General features: G+C 43.9%; 1 protein-coding gene and 1 non-coding gene across 2 annotated transcripts in view; one reads left to right on the top strand and one right to left on the bottom strand.

The window, feature by feature from the left end:
• SFTPD (surfactant protein D) overlaps positions 1-15,193 on the top strand; it is an 81,688-nt gene that overhangs the window by 14,459 nt on the left and 52,036 nt on the right. The gene's annotated exons all lie outside the window — the stretch shown is intronic.
• LOC114810846 lies at positions 10,066-10,203 on the bottom strand. The gene has a single exon (XR_003758537.1). It is a non-coding gene; the product is annotated as a small nucleolar RNA SNORA7 (small nucleolar RNA).

The raw sequence follows: 15,193 nt of genomic DNA, 5'->3' as shown, positions 1-15,193 counted from the left end.
TCAAAAGGAGGGAACAAGTGGTCCTACTTCATCACCGTCACCAATAGTGTTCATGGAACAATTACTTTGTGCAGAGCACTGTACTAAGCCCTTGGGAAAATACAATACAACAGAGCTAGTAGACACGTTCCCTGCCCACCTTGAGTTTCAGACACTACTTTTTAGTCCTTTCTACTTGCAGTAGTTTTACTCAATCTATCAATCATTGGTATCTATTGAGCACTTACTGTGTGCAGAGCCCATACTAAGATCCTGGGAGTGTACAATTCAACAGAATTGGTAGATATATTCCCTGCCCACAAGGAACTTACAGTCTAAAACCATTTACTGTGTGCAGAGCACATCATAGACCATTTACTGTGTGCAGAGCACATCATACAGTGCTCTGCACATAATAAGCTCTCAATAAATACCATGTATTGATTGATTAATCACTGAATTTCTTTAATCAATCCAAGCCCAAAGACTTTTAGTTCACTGCTTTGGGCTTTTTTTCTTTTTCTTTTTTTCGTGATTTGGTTTTGGGGTTATTTTTTAACAGAATTTGTTAAATCCTTGTTTGTGCGGAGCACTGCAGTAAGTTCTGGGGCAGATTCAAGATAAACAGGTTGGACACAGTACATGTCCCAGTTGAGACTCACTGTGTTTACCCCCATTCTACAGATGAGGTAAGCGAGGCACAGAGAAGGTAAATGATTTGTCCAAGATCACTCTGCAGAAAAGTGGCGGAGGCAAATTTGGAGGTTGGTCATAGCTCTTCAGTTAGCTTGGATTTTCCTACTGTTTTGTAATATTTGCATATGAACAGATCCTTGAGAATAGAATCCCACTTAATGAGCCACAGCAACTTCATCATTCATTCAGTCATATTTATTGAGGTCTTACTGCATACATCATTCTGGGTAGAGGGACCGAAAGAAATCTTGAATGTCTGATGGAGCAGCCAGGAGCACATTTTGCTTGGAACCGCTGAGGGTGGCTGAGGTAGGCCCAGGTCAGATTCCTGCAGCTAGAAACCATCAATTCTCATTGATTCCTGAGTCTGGCATGCTCAGAAGGCAAAGATTTGGCCAGGAAGCAGGCCGGTGCTTGGGAGTCATTAGAGACTTTCGCAGAAGCTGTTTCAGATGACCTGGCAGACCTGACTCCCTCCACATCACCCAACTGATATCACTGTGCCCAGTTAATGATCTTAAAACAAAACTCTTGGCTCACATTATTAATAAAATAAATCCAGGGAAGCTCTGCAGAGAGTCATTTTGTAGCCCGATGCAACCTGGGTTTCTTTGAAGAGAAAGGAGCATTAATAAAGGAAGTAAATAAACAAACAAAAAGACAAGGCATTTGGGGAACATAAGTTCCCAGCATATCACCTCTCTCAAAAATCTGTAATACTGATTAGACTGTAAGGCCATCGATTAGCCTGTAAGCCCATCAAACGTCAGGGACTGTCTCTATCTGTTGCCGACTCGTTCATTCCAAGCGCTTAGTACAGTGCTCTGCACATAGTAAGCACTCAATAAATACTATTGAATGAATTGAATGAATAATACTGTGGAGGTTCTGGATTTGAGGATCAGAAGAATGAATGTGTCCAGGGAAAACTACAGTTTAATATTGCATATGGGAATGTGTGTGAGTGAGAGAGAGAGAGCGAGTTAATCATATTTACTGAGCACTGACTGTGTGCAGAGCACTGTATTAAGTGCTTGGGAGAGTACTATACAACGAAATAACACTCATGCTCTTCCCACAATGAGCTTACAGTCTAGAGGGGGAGACAGAGATTGATATAAGCAAATAAAATTCCAGATTTGCACATAATAATGCTGATATTTGTTAAGTGCTTACTATGTGCACAGCACTGTTCTAAGCGCTGGGGGATACAAAGTGATCAGGTTGTCCCACGTGGGGCTCACAGTCTTCATCCCCATTTTACAGATGAGGGAACTGAGGCACAGAGAAGTTAAGTGACTTGCCCAAAGTCACACAGCTGACAATTGGCAGAGCTGGGATTCGAACCCATGACCTCTGATTCCCAAGCCCGGGCTCTTTCTATTGTGCCGATCCCAGCCCTACAGCTGGGATAGGGAATGCATTAAGGGAGTAAGTCAAGGTGACCCAGAAGAGAGTGAGAGAACAGGAAAGGAGGGTTTAGGAAAGGCATCTTGGAGATGTGTCTTCAATAAGACTTTGAAGGTGGGAGATTAATTTTCTGCTGGATACAAACAGGGAGGGTGAAGTGCGAGAGAGAGAGAGAGAGAGAGAGAGAGTGTGTGTGTGTGTGTGTGTGTGTGTGTGTGTGTGTGAGAAATTCCTCTGTGCTTAGCACTGAAAGAATTCAAAGGATATATGAAATTCTCTTTTGGAAAGGCACAGTCTAAACACTAGTTCAAAAGTCTATCCCATCAGGATCTGTAGCAGTAGACTGGTAGTCTTATGAGAATACATTTCTCTCATCGGAAGAAACTGTTTTTTTAAGTCAGCCTATTCTTTTGTGGGCCAGAAGTCTGAAAAGTTACAATCAGTCTCATGGAGACCTGACTTGACTCCCAGAGGGATCTGGCTCAACCTTTTACTATAGCAAGGCATACTCTGTTTCGTTCTAAGTCATACTGGCAAGCTGAAGGCATTCAACGACAGGAATTTGAGGCAGAGAGAAATGCCACACAATCTTGATATGAGATTTTGAATAAGCTGCTCAGCCATGAAGCCCAAAACTGGAGGAAATGAGGTTTTGTTCATTGGTCTTCCAGAATTACCAGTTTAATACGGCACTTTAATTGGAAATCTCATTTTGCAGTATGGCAGTTTTCCTCCTACTTGGGTCTCTGATTGCCAATGTCCCCCTCCTGACGAAGTCTGGGCCTAAATTTACAATGCAGAGATAATTTTCTTTTGCAAGCTAGTGGGTTAAAAGTTGCAGCCACTTTCTCTTCCTCTTAAGACTTCCTAGGATTGGGGATTGCTCACTTGGGTACTTCAGTGTCAGTCTCATTTTTTCTTATCTTTGTCTCTCTCTCCCCACCCCTCTTCCCAACCTGTGGTGTTTCAAATGGAATGCTGATGAGAATACTTGGCCAATCATATGTGCCCCATTTTGGATATGATGCAGTATTTTTAGACCTGGGATTTCCTGCCCATGAGGATCAAGCCCGTGGAGGAATGGAAGACTACAGAGGATAGTTTCTGGAAAACATGTTCTTGTTCTATCCTGGTTGCACCTGTTGGGATCATTCTTTGGAAGGTCAAAGGGTTACTATTCTTGTTTAATATGGATAAATGTCCAGCTTATTTCTAGCCTGGTTTCTGACCTTTAGCCACTTGGATTATTAAAGCAGAGTCTCTCCCTATTCCTCTCCCTCTCTCTTTCTCTCCCTCTCTCTCTTTCTCTCTCTCACACATATTCTCACACACACATACTCCTCCCACCTCCAATTGCGCAAGTTATGTTAATCATTCTAGGTGTTAAAATTTAGCTAAATAAGGGCTCAGGCAATTGCCTAAGGGACTATGAGCCAGGTGAGAAGGCTTTAAGGATGGAGATATTCAATTTTAATCCATAGTTTTAAAGAAGAGATGAGATGTGGGTTGCCTAAGGAGAAAAGAGAAGAGTTTTATGATCAAAACGATCCATGAGGAAGATATTTGCTGTCCGATGATCACTAAAGAAAATATCACCACCCTCCCTATCTCACGGGCCTGCAACCTCATCATTACCTTTGACTCAGCTCTTTCTTTCAACCCTCATATTCAGTGGGTGAAATTCTGTTCTACCTTCACAGTATCTCTGGAATCTGCTACTTCCTTGTCATCCGAGGAAGTACCCCTTTCCCCCAGTGTTACCTCCACTAGTCCAAGCATTTATATCCCACTTTGACTACTGCATCAGCTTCCTTGCAGGTTTCCCTGCCTCCAGGTTCTCCCCTCCCCACTCCACAATTCACCCCATTGCCTGTATCATATTTCTCAAATACTGGTCTCAGTACATCTCCTTAGAAACCTCCAATGGTTGACCATCTCCTTCCACCTCAAAAAGAAACCCCTCACCATTGGCTTCATGACACTTAACTGACTCCCTCACCCTCCTACCTATCCTCACTCCTCCCCCACTACATCGCAGCCCATCCATTTTGCTCCTTTAACAGTGATAATAATAATGATGGTATTTGTTAAGCGCTTACTATGTGCCAAGCACTATTTTAAGCACTGGGATAGATACAAGGTTATCTGGTTGTCCCGCGAGGGGCTCACCATCTTAATCCCCATTTAACAGATGAGGTAAGTGAGGCACAGAGAAGTTCAGTGACTTGCCCAAAGTCACACATCTGACAGATGATGGAACCAGGATTAGAACCCATGACCTGTGATGCCCAAGCACATGCTCTTTTAACTAAGCCATGCTGATGGTATTTGTTAAGCACTTACTATGTGCCAGGTACTGTACTGCCAGCTGAGGTGGATACAAACAAATCAGGTTGGCCATGTGGAGCTCACAGTCTTACAGATGAGGTCACTGAGGCACAGAGAAGTGAAGTGACTTGTCCAAGGTCACTGAGCAGACAAGTGGCGGAGCTGGGATTAGAACCCATGACTTTCTGACTCCCAGGCACATACTCTATCCACTATTCCATGCTGCTTCTGTTACACATTAAGCACTCTGATACTCACCCCAGCACTAGACCCACAATATCTAGGTACAGTGTATCTCCTTATACACTTCCACTTGCCCTATCTGTAAGCATATTTTACTGTCTGTCTTCCCCACTAGATTGTAAGCTTCTTGGAGGCAGGTATTGTGTCTACCAACTCAATTACATTCTCCCAAGCATAAGTACTCAATAAATACCACTGACTTATCAGTTGATTGAGTGGAAAGGAGCTGAAAGTAGGCTTTCTAGAAGGCAGAAACTTACCTTAGGTTATTTCATCAAACTTCCTGTTTCTCATCAGGTTAAAAATTTCAGGTTGGATTATGAGAGTCAAGATGTGACTCTAAGATATTAACTTTGGCACATTCAACTCCTCTTCATCACAGAAGAGATAATTACCTTACAGCTTCTCTGCACCTATCTTTATAGCTCTTAGAGGGCTCTACAGATTTATTGAAAAATCCAGTACTATACTTTTCATTCCATCCTTCCTAAATAGGCAACAATTATCCCGATTTTACAAATGGACAGCTTGAGGTCCCAAGAGGTAAGGTGACTTACTAAAGGTCACACAGCAAAAGCAAAGCTGGAACTCAAGTCCCTCAATCAATCATATTTATTGAGCACTTACCGTATGCAGAGCACCGTACTAAACACTTGGGAGAATACAATATAATGATGTAATAGAGTTGGTAGACACATCCCCTTCCCATAACCAGTTTACAGCCTAGAAGGGGAATTAGACATTAATATAAATAAATTATGGATATGTATATAAGTGCTGTGGGGCTGAGGGAGAGGTGAATAAAGAGTAAATCCAAGAGTGAGGTCACAAAAAGAAATGAGGAAGAGGAAGTGAGGGCCTAGTCAGGGAAAACCTCTTGGACAAGATGTTCCTTCAATAAGGCTTTGAAAGTGGGGACAATGGACAACTGTTGCATTTGAAGAGGAAGGGTGTTCCGGGCCAGAAGCAGGACACAGGTGAGAGGTCGGTGGCATGATAGATGAAATGGAGGTACAATAAATAGGTAAGTATTAGAGGAATAAAGTGTGCAGGTGAGCTTGTAGTGGGAAATTAGGGAGGTCAGGTAGGAGAAGAAGTGATTGAGTGCTTTAAAGCCAATGGAAGTAGTGTCTGTTTGATAAGGAGGTAGATGAGGAACCACTGGAAGATCTTGAGGAGTCGGAAGGTGTGGACTGAATGTTTTTGTACAAAAATGATCCAGACAGCAGAGTGAAGTATGGACTGGAGTAGGGAGAGATAGGAGGCTGGGAGGTCAGGGTTATACAATAATCAAGGCAGGATTGGATAAGTGTGTGGATTAACATGGTAGCTGTTTGGATGGAAATTAAAGGGCAGATTTGAGCGATGTTCTGAAGGTTGAATTGTCAGGATTTGGTGACATTAAATATGTGGGTTGTATGAGAGAGATGAGTCAAGGATAATTCCACGGTTACAGGCTTGTGAAACAGGAAGGATGGTGGTGCTGTCTACAGTGATGGAAAGTCAGAGGGAGTACAGGGTTTGAGTAGGAAGATAAGGAGTTCTGCTTCGGACACCTAGGTTTGAGATTTTGGTGGGATTTCCAAGTAGAGATATCCTGAAAGCAGGGGGAAACATGAGATTGCAGAGAAGGAGAGAAATCAGGGCTGAAGATGTAGATTTGAAAATAATCAACATGGAGATAGTAGTTGAAGTCATGGGAGTGAAAGATTTCTCCAAGGGTGTGGGTATAGATGGAGAATAGGAGGGAACCAGAACTGAGCTCTGAGGGTCTCCCACAGTTAGAGGGTGGGAGACAGAGGAGGAGCCACAAAAGAGATCGAGAATGAGCATCCAGAGACATAGGAGAAGAACCAGGAGAGGAGAGTGTCAGTGCAGCTGAGGTTGGATAATATTTCCAGTAGAAGGTGGTGGTCCAAAGAGTCCAAGGCAGCCGACAGGTCAAGGAGGACTGGATGGAGAAGAGACTGTTTCAGAACATTCATTCAATTCATTCAATAGTATTTATTGAGCGCTTACTATGTGCAGAGCACTGTACTAAGTGCTTGGAATGTACAAATTGGTAACAGCTAGAGACAGTGCCTGCCCTTTGACGGGCTTACAGTCTAATCGGGGGAGACAGACAGACAAGAACAATGGCAGTAAATAGAATTAAGGGGAAGAACATCTCATTAAAACAATAGCAAGGTGATGTACATCTCATTAACAAAATAAATAGGGTAATGAAGATATATACAGTTGAGCAGACAAGTACAGTGCTGAGGGGATGGGACGGGAGGGGGGAGGAGCAGAGGGAAAGGGGGGAGAAGAGGGTTTAGCTGCAGAAAGTTGAAGGGGGGTTTGAGGGAGCAGAGGGAATAGGGGAGCTCAATTTGGGAAGACCTCTTGGAGGAGGTGAGCTTTAAGTAGGGTTTTGAAGAGGGGAAGAGAATTAGTTTGGTGGAGGTGAGGAGGGAGGGCATTCCAGGACTGCGGGAGGATGTGGCCCAGGGGTCGATGGCGGGATAGGCGAAAACGGGAGACGGTGAGGAGGTGGGTGGCAGAGGAGCGGAGCGTGCGGAATGGGCAGTGGAAAGAGAGAAGGGAAGAGAGGTAGGAAGGGGCAAAGTGATGGAGAGCCTTGAAACCTAGAGTGAGAAGTTTTTGTTTTGTGCAGAGGTTGATAGGGAACCACTGGAGGTTTTTAAGAAGGGGAGTGACATGCCCAGAACGTTTCTGCAGGAAGATGAGCCGGGCAGCAGAGTGAAGAATAGACTGGAGTGAGGAGAAAGAGGAGGAAAGGAGATCAGAGAGAAGGCTGACACAGTAATCTAGCTGGGATATTACGAGAGCCTGTAGCAGTAAGATAGCCATTTGGGTGGAGAGGAAAGGGTGGATCTTGGCGATATTATAAAGGTAAGACCGGCAGGTCTTGGTGACAGATTGGATGTGTGGGGTGAATGAGAGAGCCCAGTCAAAGATGACACCGAGGTTGCGGGTCTGAGAGACGGGAAGGATGGTCGTACCAGCCACGGTGATAGGGAAGTCAGGGAGAGGACCGGGCTTGGGAGGGAAGATGAGGGGCTCAGTTTTGGTCATGTTGAGCTTTAGGTGGTGGGCAGACATCCAGGTAGAAACATCTTGGAGGCAGGAGGAGATACGAGCCTGTAGGGAGGGGGAGAGGACAGGGCAGAGATGTAGATCTGTGTGTCATCTGCATAGAGATGATAGTTGAAGCTGTGAGAGCGGATGAGTTCACTGAGGGAGTGAGTGGAGAACAGAAGAGGTCCAAGGACTGACCCTTGAGGAACTCCAACAGTTAGAGGATGGGAGGGGGAGGAGGAGACTGAGAATGACTGGCCAGAGAGATAAGAGGAGAACCAGGAGAGGACAGAGTCCGTGAAGCCAAGGTGAGATAAGATGTGGAGGAGAAGGGGATGGTCGGCAGTGTCAAAGGCAGCTAAGAGGTCAAGGAGGATTAGAATAGGGTAGGAGCCATTAGATTTGGCAAGAAGGAGGTCATGGGTGACCTTAGAGAGAGCAGTCTCGGTAGAGAACAGCAGAAACAAGTGACATATAACAATAATATTAATAACAATTATAATTGTGGTGTTTCATTGTTTACTATAGTGCTGAGCACTCTACTAAGCACTAGAGTAGTTAGAAGTTAATCAGTTCCCATATGGCCCTCACTGCCTAAGTAGGAGGGAGGACAGCTATTGAATCCCCATTTTACAGGTGAGGAAAGTGAAGTACTGAGAAGTTAAGTGATTTACCCAAGGTCCCACAGCAGATATGTGCCAGAGCTGGGATTAGAGCCCAGTTTCTCTGATTCCTAGTTCTGATGGAAAGCAAGATGGATGGGGTTTCCTCGATGGGAACCAGTGCCAGGCATGGATGGTGGAGAGGGAAGGCAGTTTGTCCGTGGTAAAGGAGGTGAGGCTACAAATGCCAGATGTTTAGTTCAACTCTAGGGGTGAAGTGGGGTCTAGAAAGGAGAACAGCAGCTTCTATTCCTGGTCTGGCACACGCAAAGCACATAGAGGGCGGGCAGAGCTGCCGTGGGATAGCTGAGGGCACATAGGAAGCATATTTCAGCCCGCTGCTATCGAAGCAAGGCCATGAAGAACTAAAATTGCCTTTTTTTTTAATAGTTCTAATTAAGTGCTTATTATGCGCCAACACTGTACTGAGCCCGGGGGTATATACACAAGATATACATAAGACATAGTCCCTGTCCCACATGGTGCTCATGGAGCTAGGTTTGAGGGAAGAGAATACTCTGTGCATTCCAGGCCAGGAATTGAAGTCACAGTCTGCCTTCTATGCCCTTCACCTTTAGAGTGAAATGAAAAGTCCGGCATCTCCAACCTCACCTCCTTCACTGCAGTCAAGCAACAGCCTTCCCATATCGTCATCCATTCCTGACACTTCCTCCCCTCGGCACCATCAAGGAGACCCTGTCTATCCTACTTTCCACTGCCCTGGTGGAAATGAGAATGGAAACTGCAGCATGAGGCTTCAGAGAATCTTGGGAAAGCTAGTGGCTGCTTAGCCATCTTTGTGGCCTCTGATTAATGATGTAAATTCTGTTTTAACTTCTAACCACAGGTCCCTTCTGACTTTACTTTCTACTTTGTGTGCTTTATATTGCTCCTTGTCCCTAGTGCAATTTTAATGTTTTAGTGATCCACTGTTCCAAATATGACTGGCTCCAGTCCCCAACCCCACAGTCTATTATTTATAGACTTTGAGCCTCTTGAGGGACAAATTCCTGCTTGAAAACTCTTTCCCAGTGTTTAGTACAGTGTTCTACATACGTTGGCCTAGTCGATAGAGCATCGGCCTGAGAGTCAGATGGACCCGGGTTCTAATCTTGGCTCTGCCACTTGTCTGTTGTGTGATCTTGGGCTAGTCACTCAACTTCTCTGTGCCTCAGTTACCTTACTTGTAAAATGGGAATTAAGCCCTCTGTGGGACATGGACTGCGTCCAATGTGATTACCTTATCTCTACCCCAGTGGTTACTACAGCATCTGGCACATAATAAGTGCTTAACAAATATCACAATTATTATTATTATTACTATTGCTGCTGCGGCTGGTGTTACTATTACCACTAGTAGTACTATTAAGCATTCCCATCCTGGCTAGGATCTGTCCCATTTACTTTAATCTCCCTAATCACTCTGTTTTGAGACTTGTTCTTGTTGTCTTATGCTGTTGAGTCATGTCCGACCTAGAGCGACACCATAGAAACACCTCTCCCAGAACGCCCCACTTGCATCTACAATCGTTCTGGTAGTGTACCCACAGAGTTTTCTTGGTAAAAATCCGGAAACAGTTTACCACTGCCTCCTTCCGCAAAGTAAACTTGAGTCTCTGTCCTCAACTCTCTCCATGCCACCACTGCCCAGCACAGGCAAGTTTTGACTTCAAGCAGATGGCCTTCCACTCGCTAGCCACTGCCCAAGCTAGGAATGGAATGAGTAGGTCTCTGTCTGATTCTTCCTCCTCTAATCAAGACTGGTAGAGTACTGGAAACTCTCCAGGTGTGATCCTGAGAGGGGGTTTTGAGACTAAGCTCCCCAAATTTCTTTCCAGCTCACTGTCTCCTCAGGAGGTGACACTGACTCTGAAATGAAGGAAAGCAGCAAGTCCTTTATTCATCTGCCGTTCTTTCACACTTGCTCTTGTTGAGTGAGTAAGTAACTATTTCCAAGGTTTGAATAGCTGATGAAGTTTGCCTGACTTAATGGTTCTTGTCTACTGTCAACTTCGTCCTTTCAACTCCTCCCTTTCAACACCTGTCATGTGGTTCCAATTTTTGGACACTTCATTTTAGTACTGGAATCAAGTTGCTGACATGCTAAATGCAACAATATAATTTTAGTGACACTCAGACTTCCCTGCCTGTGCATTTATGAACTATGGATTCAGTTTACAATCCCATTCTTGGAGCCCCGCCAGTCCTCAAAATGTGCTTCCTGTAATGCCTGAAGTTAGAAATTTTCTTTGTCAGCATTCCCACCTAGAAGGGGTGTGTGTGTGTGTGTGTGTGTCTTAGTTTCTTTTCCATTTATTCAATCAAAATAAATTTTACTGAGCACCATTCTGTCATGGCCAACTTGAGAAAATTTAATGCATTTATATAATAAATTTATATAATAAATTTTCATAGTTGTCAATACAATCCAGATGTATTTGACCTTCTGACTCCCAGGCCTGAGCTCTATCAACTATGCACCCTGCTAGAATAGTTGCAAGGTATTCAGGTTGAACACAGTCCCTGTCCCACGTGGGGCACACAACCTATTTTATGCTTATTTTACAGTTGAAGAAACTGAGGTCCAGAGAGGTTAAATGATTTGTCCATGGTCACAAAGGCTAGTGGCAGAACTAAGATTAGAACCTGGGTCTCTTGATTCCTACTACCATGGCCTTTCCATATTTAAATTCATCATATTTTCTTTTAAAGAATTCCCTTTCCATTCTAAAGAATCTTGACTTTCCTTGGGCATCTGGCATGCTTGGTCAGTTTTTATTTCTCTCTTGTGTCCAAATCAATCTATCAATCATGTTTATTGAGCACTTACTGTGAAAACAGAAATGGTAGACACCTTCCTGGCCCACAGGAATCTTATGGTGTAGAGACAGAAAATTGCATTAATTTAAATAAATAAATTACAAATATGATAACTAAATTACTAATATGATTTATCATCAGATTGACACCAGATTCCAACTCCTTAAACTAAGGAAGATCATCTCAACATGGCCATAAATGCCAACAGGTAGCTGTGATCTCAAGAGTTCTGAGTTATTTGCTCTGATTGCAATCATTGGTAAGGAGTCATATTCCCAAAGAAACACCGTACAGATTTCGTACATGAATCATAAAAATTAAAAAGTTACAATCAAAGCTGATTTTGAAAAAAGTAAACTTCATTGTCAATCCAATTTTAAAATCCTCAAATTACCCCTAAATTACGCCCACCCCCAAATCCATATTCCAATTATGGCTGGCTAGCTTGATTTTCTTGAGAAACAGCATGGCCTAGTGGATTGAGCATGGGCCCGGTAGTCAGAAGGATCTGGGTTATAATCCCAGCTCTTTTATCTGTCTTGGGCAAGTCACTTCACATCTCTGCGCCTTGGTTACCTCAGTGGGGATTAAGACTGTGAGCTCCATATGGGATGTGGACTGTGTCTAACCTAATTTGTTTGTATCCACCTATTTAGTACAGTGCCTGGCCCATTGTAAACACTTAATAAATACTACAATTATTATTCTCATTATTATTATGTGGGGAGAACACCTAAGGGCTCTTGATTCTTTAGGGGGGCTAAAAATCAGAAGTCTGGCCCAATCTTGTTCAATTCACCCCAGGAATGACTCGACAAATATGGGCACTAAATAAATAAAAAAATAAGGTATTTAAGTGCTTACTATGTGCCAGGCATTGTACTAAACACTGGGGTAAATACAAGCCAATGTGTTGGATGCGGTCGCTGGCCCACGTGGGGCTCACAGTCTCAATTCCCATTTTACAGATGAGGTAACTAAGGCACAGAGAAATAAAGTGATTTGCCCAAGGTCACACAGCAGACAAGTGGCAGAGTCAGGATTAGAACCCACGACTTCATGACTCCCAGGCCCACTACGCCATGCTGCTCCCACTGACCAGGCTAAAGGTCAGTGGTATCACAGAATTCCAGACATTCCTTTATTCCATCATCCCCATTCTCCACAGTACCGGGCAGGGGACAGCCCAACTGAAAACAGGATTAATGTCTTCTCTCCTCCAGAAGGACAGGGAGGTGCAGTTCTCTTGGGCGTCACCTCCCCAAATGTGCTCATGGTAGTTGGGTGACCTAAGTCACATGACCTAAAAGCTCCATTTGCAGGGCAGAGGCTGTGAGGGGATTCACCTCAAATATTCAGGAGAACGAATCATTTTTTTAATAGTATTTGTTAAGCACTTATATGTGCTGGACACTGTACTAAGCACTGGGGTAGATACAAGCTATTCAGGTTGGACACAGTCCATGCCCTATAGAGGGCTCATAATCTTAATCCCCGCTGCACAGGTGAGATAACCGATGCACAGAGATATTAAAGTGACTTCTGGAAGGTCACACACCATAGATATGTCAGAGCTGGGATTAAAACCCAGGTCCTCTGACAGAAGAACAGAATGCTGCACCCTCTTTGAGGGTATCATTTAGCTTAGGAACCCTACACCACTCCGAGGGAGGTTGACAAAAAGTGAAAATTAACTGCTCCGAGGACGCTGGGTGACAGAAATAGATGACAAATTTCCTGTTCCAGCCTGTCAAAATATTTAAATTCTTAGGCTCCACCTAGTGACCAACTGCCTATTTATCCTTGCAGCTAGAAGCATGTATTCAGGCAAAAAAAAAAAAAAAAAAATTCCATCCACTAGTAGTTGCATACACACCTTAGTGTCCTGGTCCCTCTTGTTCTCTCCCAAGACCTTTTATCTGGGATCAGAGAGGGGGGTGAGGGAAAGGAAGACTCAGCTTCAGTCCTCCCAGACAGTCTCTGTTTGTTCCGGCCAGTATCTGTGCTAAACACACAATGTGGAATCTTAAAGAAAACAAAAACACTGAGATTAGGGAAAGTTCACAATCTTCCATTGTTCAAGGAACAGTAAAAATGAAGCAGCAGCCGCTGCAAGGCTTCATTAACTCCTAAGCGAGGCCTCAATCAAGGCCTGGTAAATCATCTGGATAGTTGATAGAGCACGGGCCTGCGTTCTAATCCCAGTTCCGTCACCTGTCTGCTATGTGACCTTGGGTAAGTCACTTCACTCTCATTTCCTTCATCTGCAAAACGATAAAGACTGTGATATGCGTGAGAGACAGGGACTGTAACCAACTTGGTTAACTTATATCTACCCCAGAGTTTAGAACAATTCTTGGCACATAGAACAATGCTTAACAAGTACCACAATAATAATCATTATTATTATTATTACCTGTTCTACCTCCTACTTGGACAGTGAGTCCCAAGTGTGACCTGATTATATATCTCCCCCTGCCCTTACTGCTTGGCAAATACTAAGTGTTTAACACGCGAGAATTATCATGGCCTATTGGAAAGAGCATAGGCCTGGGAGTCAGGAGGTCATGCGTTCTCATCCTGGCTCTGCTGTTTGACTGCTGGGTGACCTAGGGCAAGTCACTTCACTTATCTGTGCTTCAGTTACCTCATCCATAAAGTGGGGCTTGAGACTGTGAGCCCCACATGGGACTGTGTCCAGCTCGATTTGCTTGTATCCACCCCAGCACCTAATACAGTGCCTGGCACAGAGTAAGTGCTTAAATTTAGTACAGTGCTCTGGACACTGTAAGCACTTAATATGACTGAATGAATGAACAAATATTATGATCATCATTATTATTAATAATACTAAATCCCCTCTCTCCTCCCTCTTTGAAAGGTGCTCTTGATGGATCATTGTTTGGCCTGGGCTTTGGAGAGCAGTCCACGTTTGGCACTGTACAGTCAAGAGTGCCAAAATTAATCAGATCCACCACTCACTGTCTCAAAAGGGACAAACCCCTCCTGCATCCTTGGTCCACTAACCATCTCCTTGTCCTCAGGCACTGATGCTACATTCTAAGATGCTAGTACTTACTAAACATCTACTCTATGCAAAGCACAGTATTAACTGCCAAGGTCATGAGCTTGGGAGATCGAAAGGATAGTGGTGTTGCTTACAGTGTTGGGGAAGGCAGGGTTTGTGTGGGGAAATGAGGAGTTCTGATTGGAATATGTTTGATTTGAGGTGTCGAGGTATTCTCTGCTCTGCTGCCTGGGTCATTTTTCTAAAACAAAAATTGAGTCCATGTCTCCCTGCTTCGTGAGAACTTCCAATGGTTGTCCATTCATTCAATCATATTTACTGAGTGCTTACTGTGTGCAGAGCACTGTAATAAATGCTCAGAATGTACAATTAAGCAACAGATATCCATCCATCCATCCATCCATCCATCCATCCATCCATCCATCCATCCATCCATTCATCACTGCATCAAACAGAAACTCCTTACTATCAGCTTTAAAGCACTCATTTGGCTCACCCCCTCCTCACTGTTCTACTACAGTTCAGACTATACACACTTCACATCTCTAGCCCCAGCTTGCTCCCTGTGCCCAATCTAATCTACCTCACCACTGACCCCTTTCCCACATCCTACATCTGGCTTTAGCCTCTCTCCCCCTCCGTATATTCCTGACCACTACTCTCCCCACCTTCAAAGCCTTATTCAGGTCACAAGTCCTCCTAGAGGCCTTCTCTGATTAAGCCATTTCTTCCCCATTTCTCTTTCCCTTCTGTGTCATCTATGCACTTGCATCTGTCCCCTGTGGGCATTGGTGTTCACCCCACCCTCAGCTCCAGGGGCCTTGTGAACATATCTAAAATTATTTTTTTATATTAATGTCTGTCTCCCCCTGTAGACTTTAAGCTAATTGTGGACAGGGAATATGACTACTAACTGTGCTGTAGTAAACTCTCCTAAGTGCTTAAT

The sequence above is a fragment of the Ornithorhynchus anatinus genome, chromosome 3 (genome assembly GCF_004115215.2).
Source record: "Ornithorhynchus anatinus isolate Pmale09 chromosome 3, mOrnAna1.pri.v4, whole genome shotgun sequence".
In the NCBI taxonomy this organism is placed as follows: Eukaryota; Metazoa; Chordata; class Mammalia; order Monotremata; family Ornithorhynchidae; genus Ornithorhynchus; species Ornithorhynchus anatinus.
This window is presented reverse-complemented; position numbering and strand designations above follow the sequence as displayed.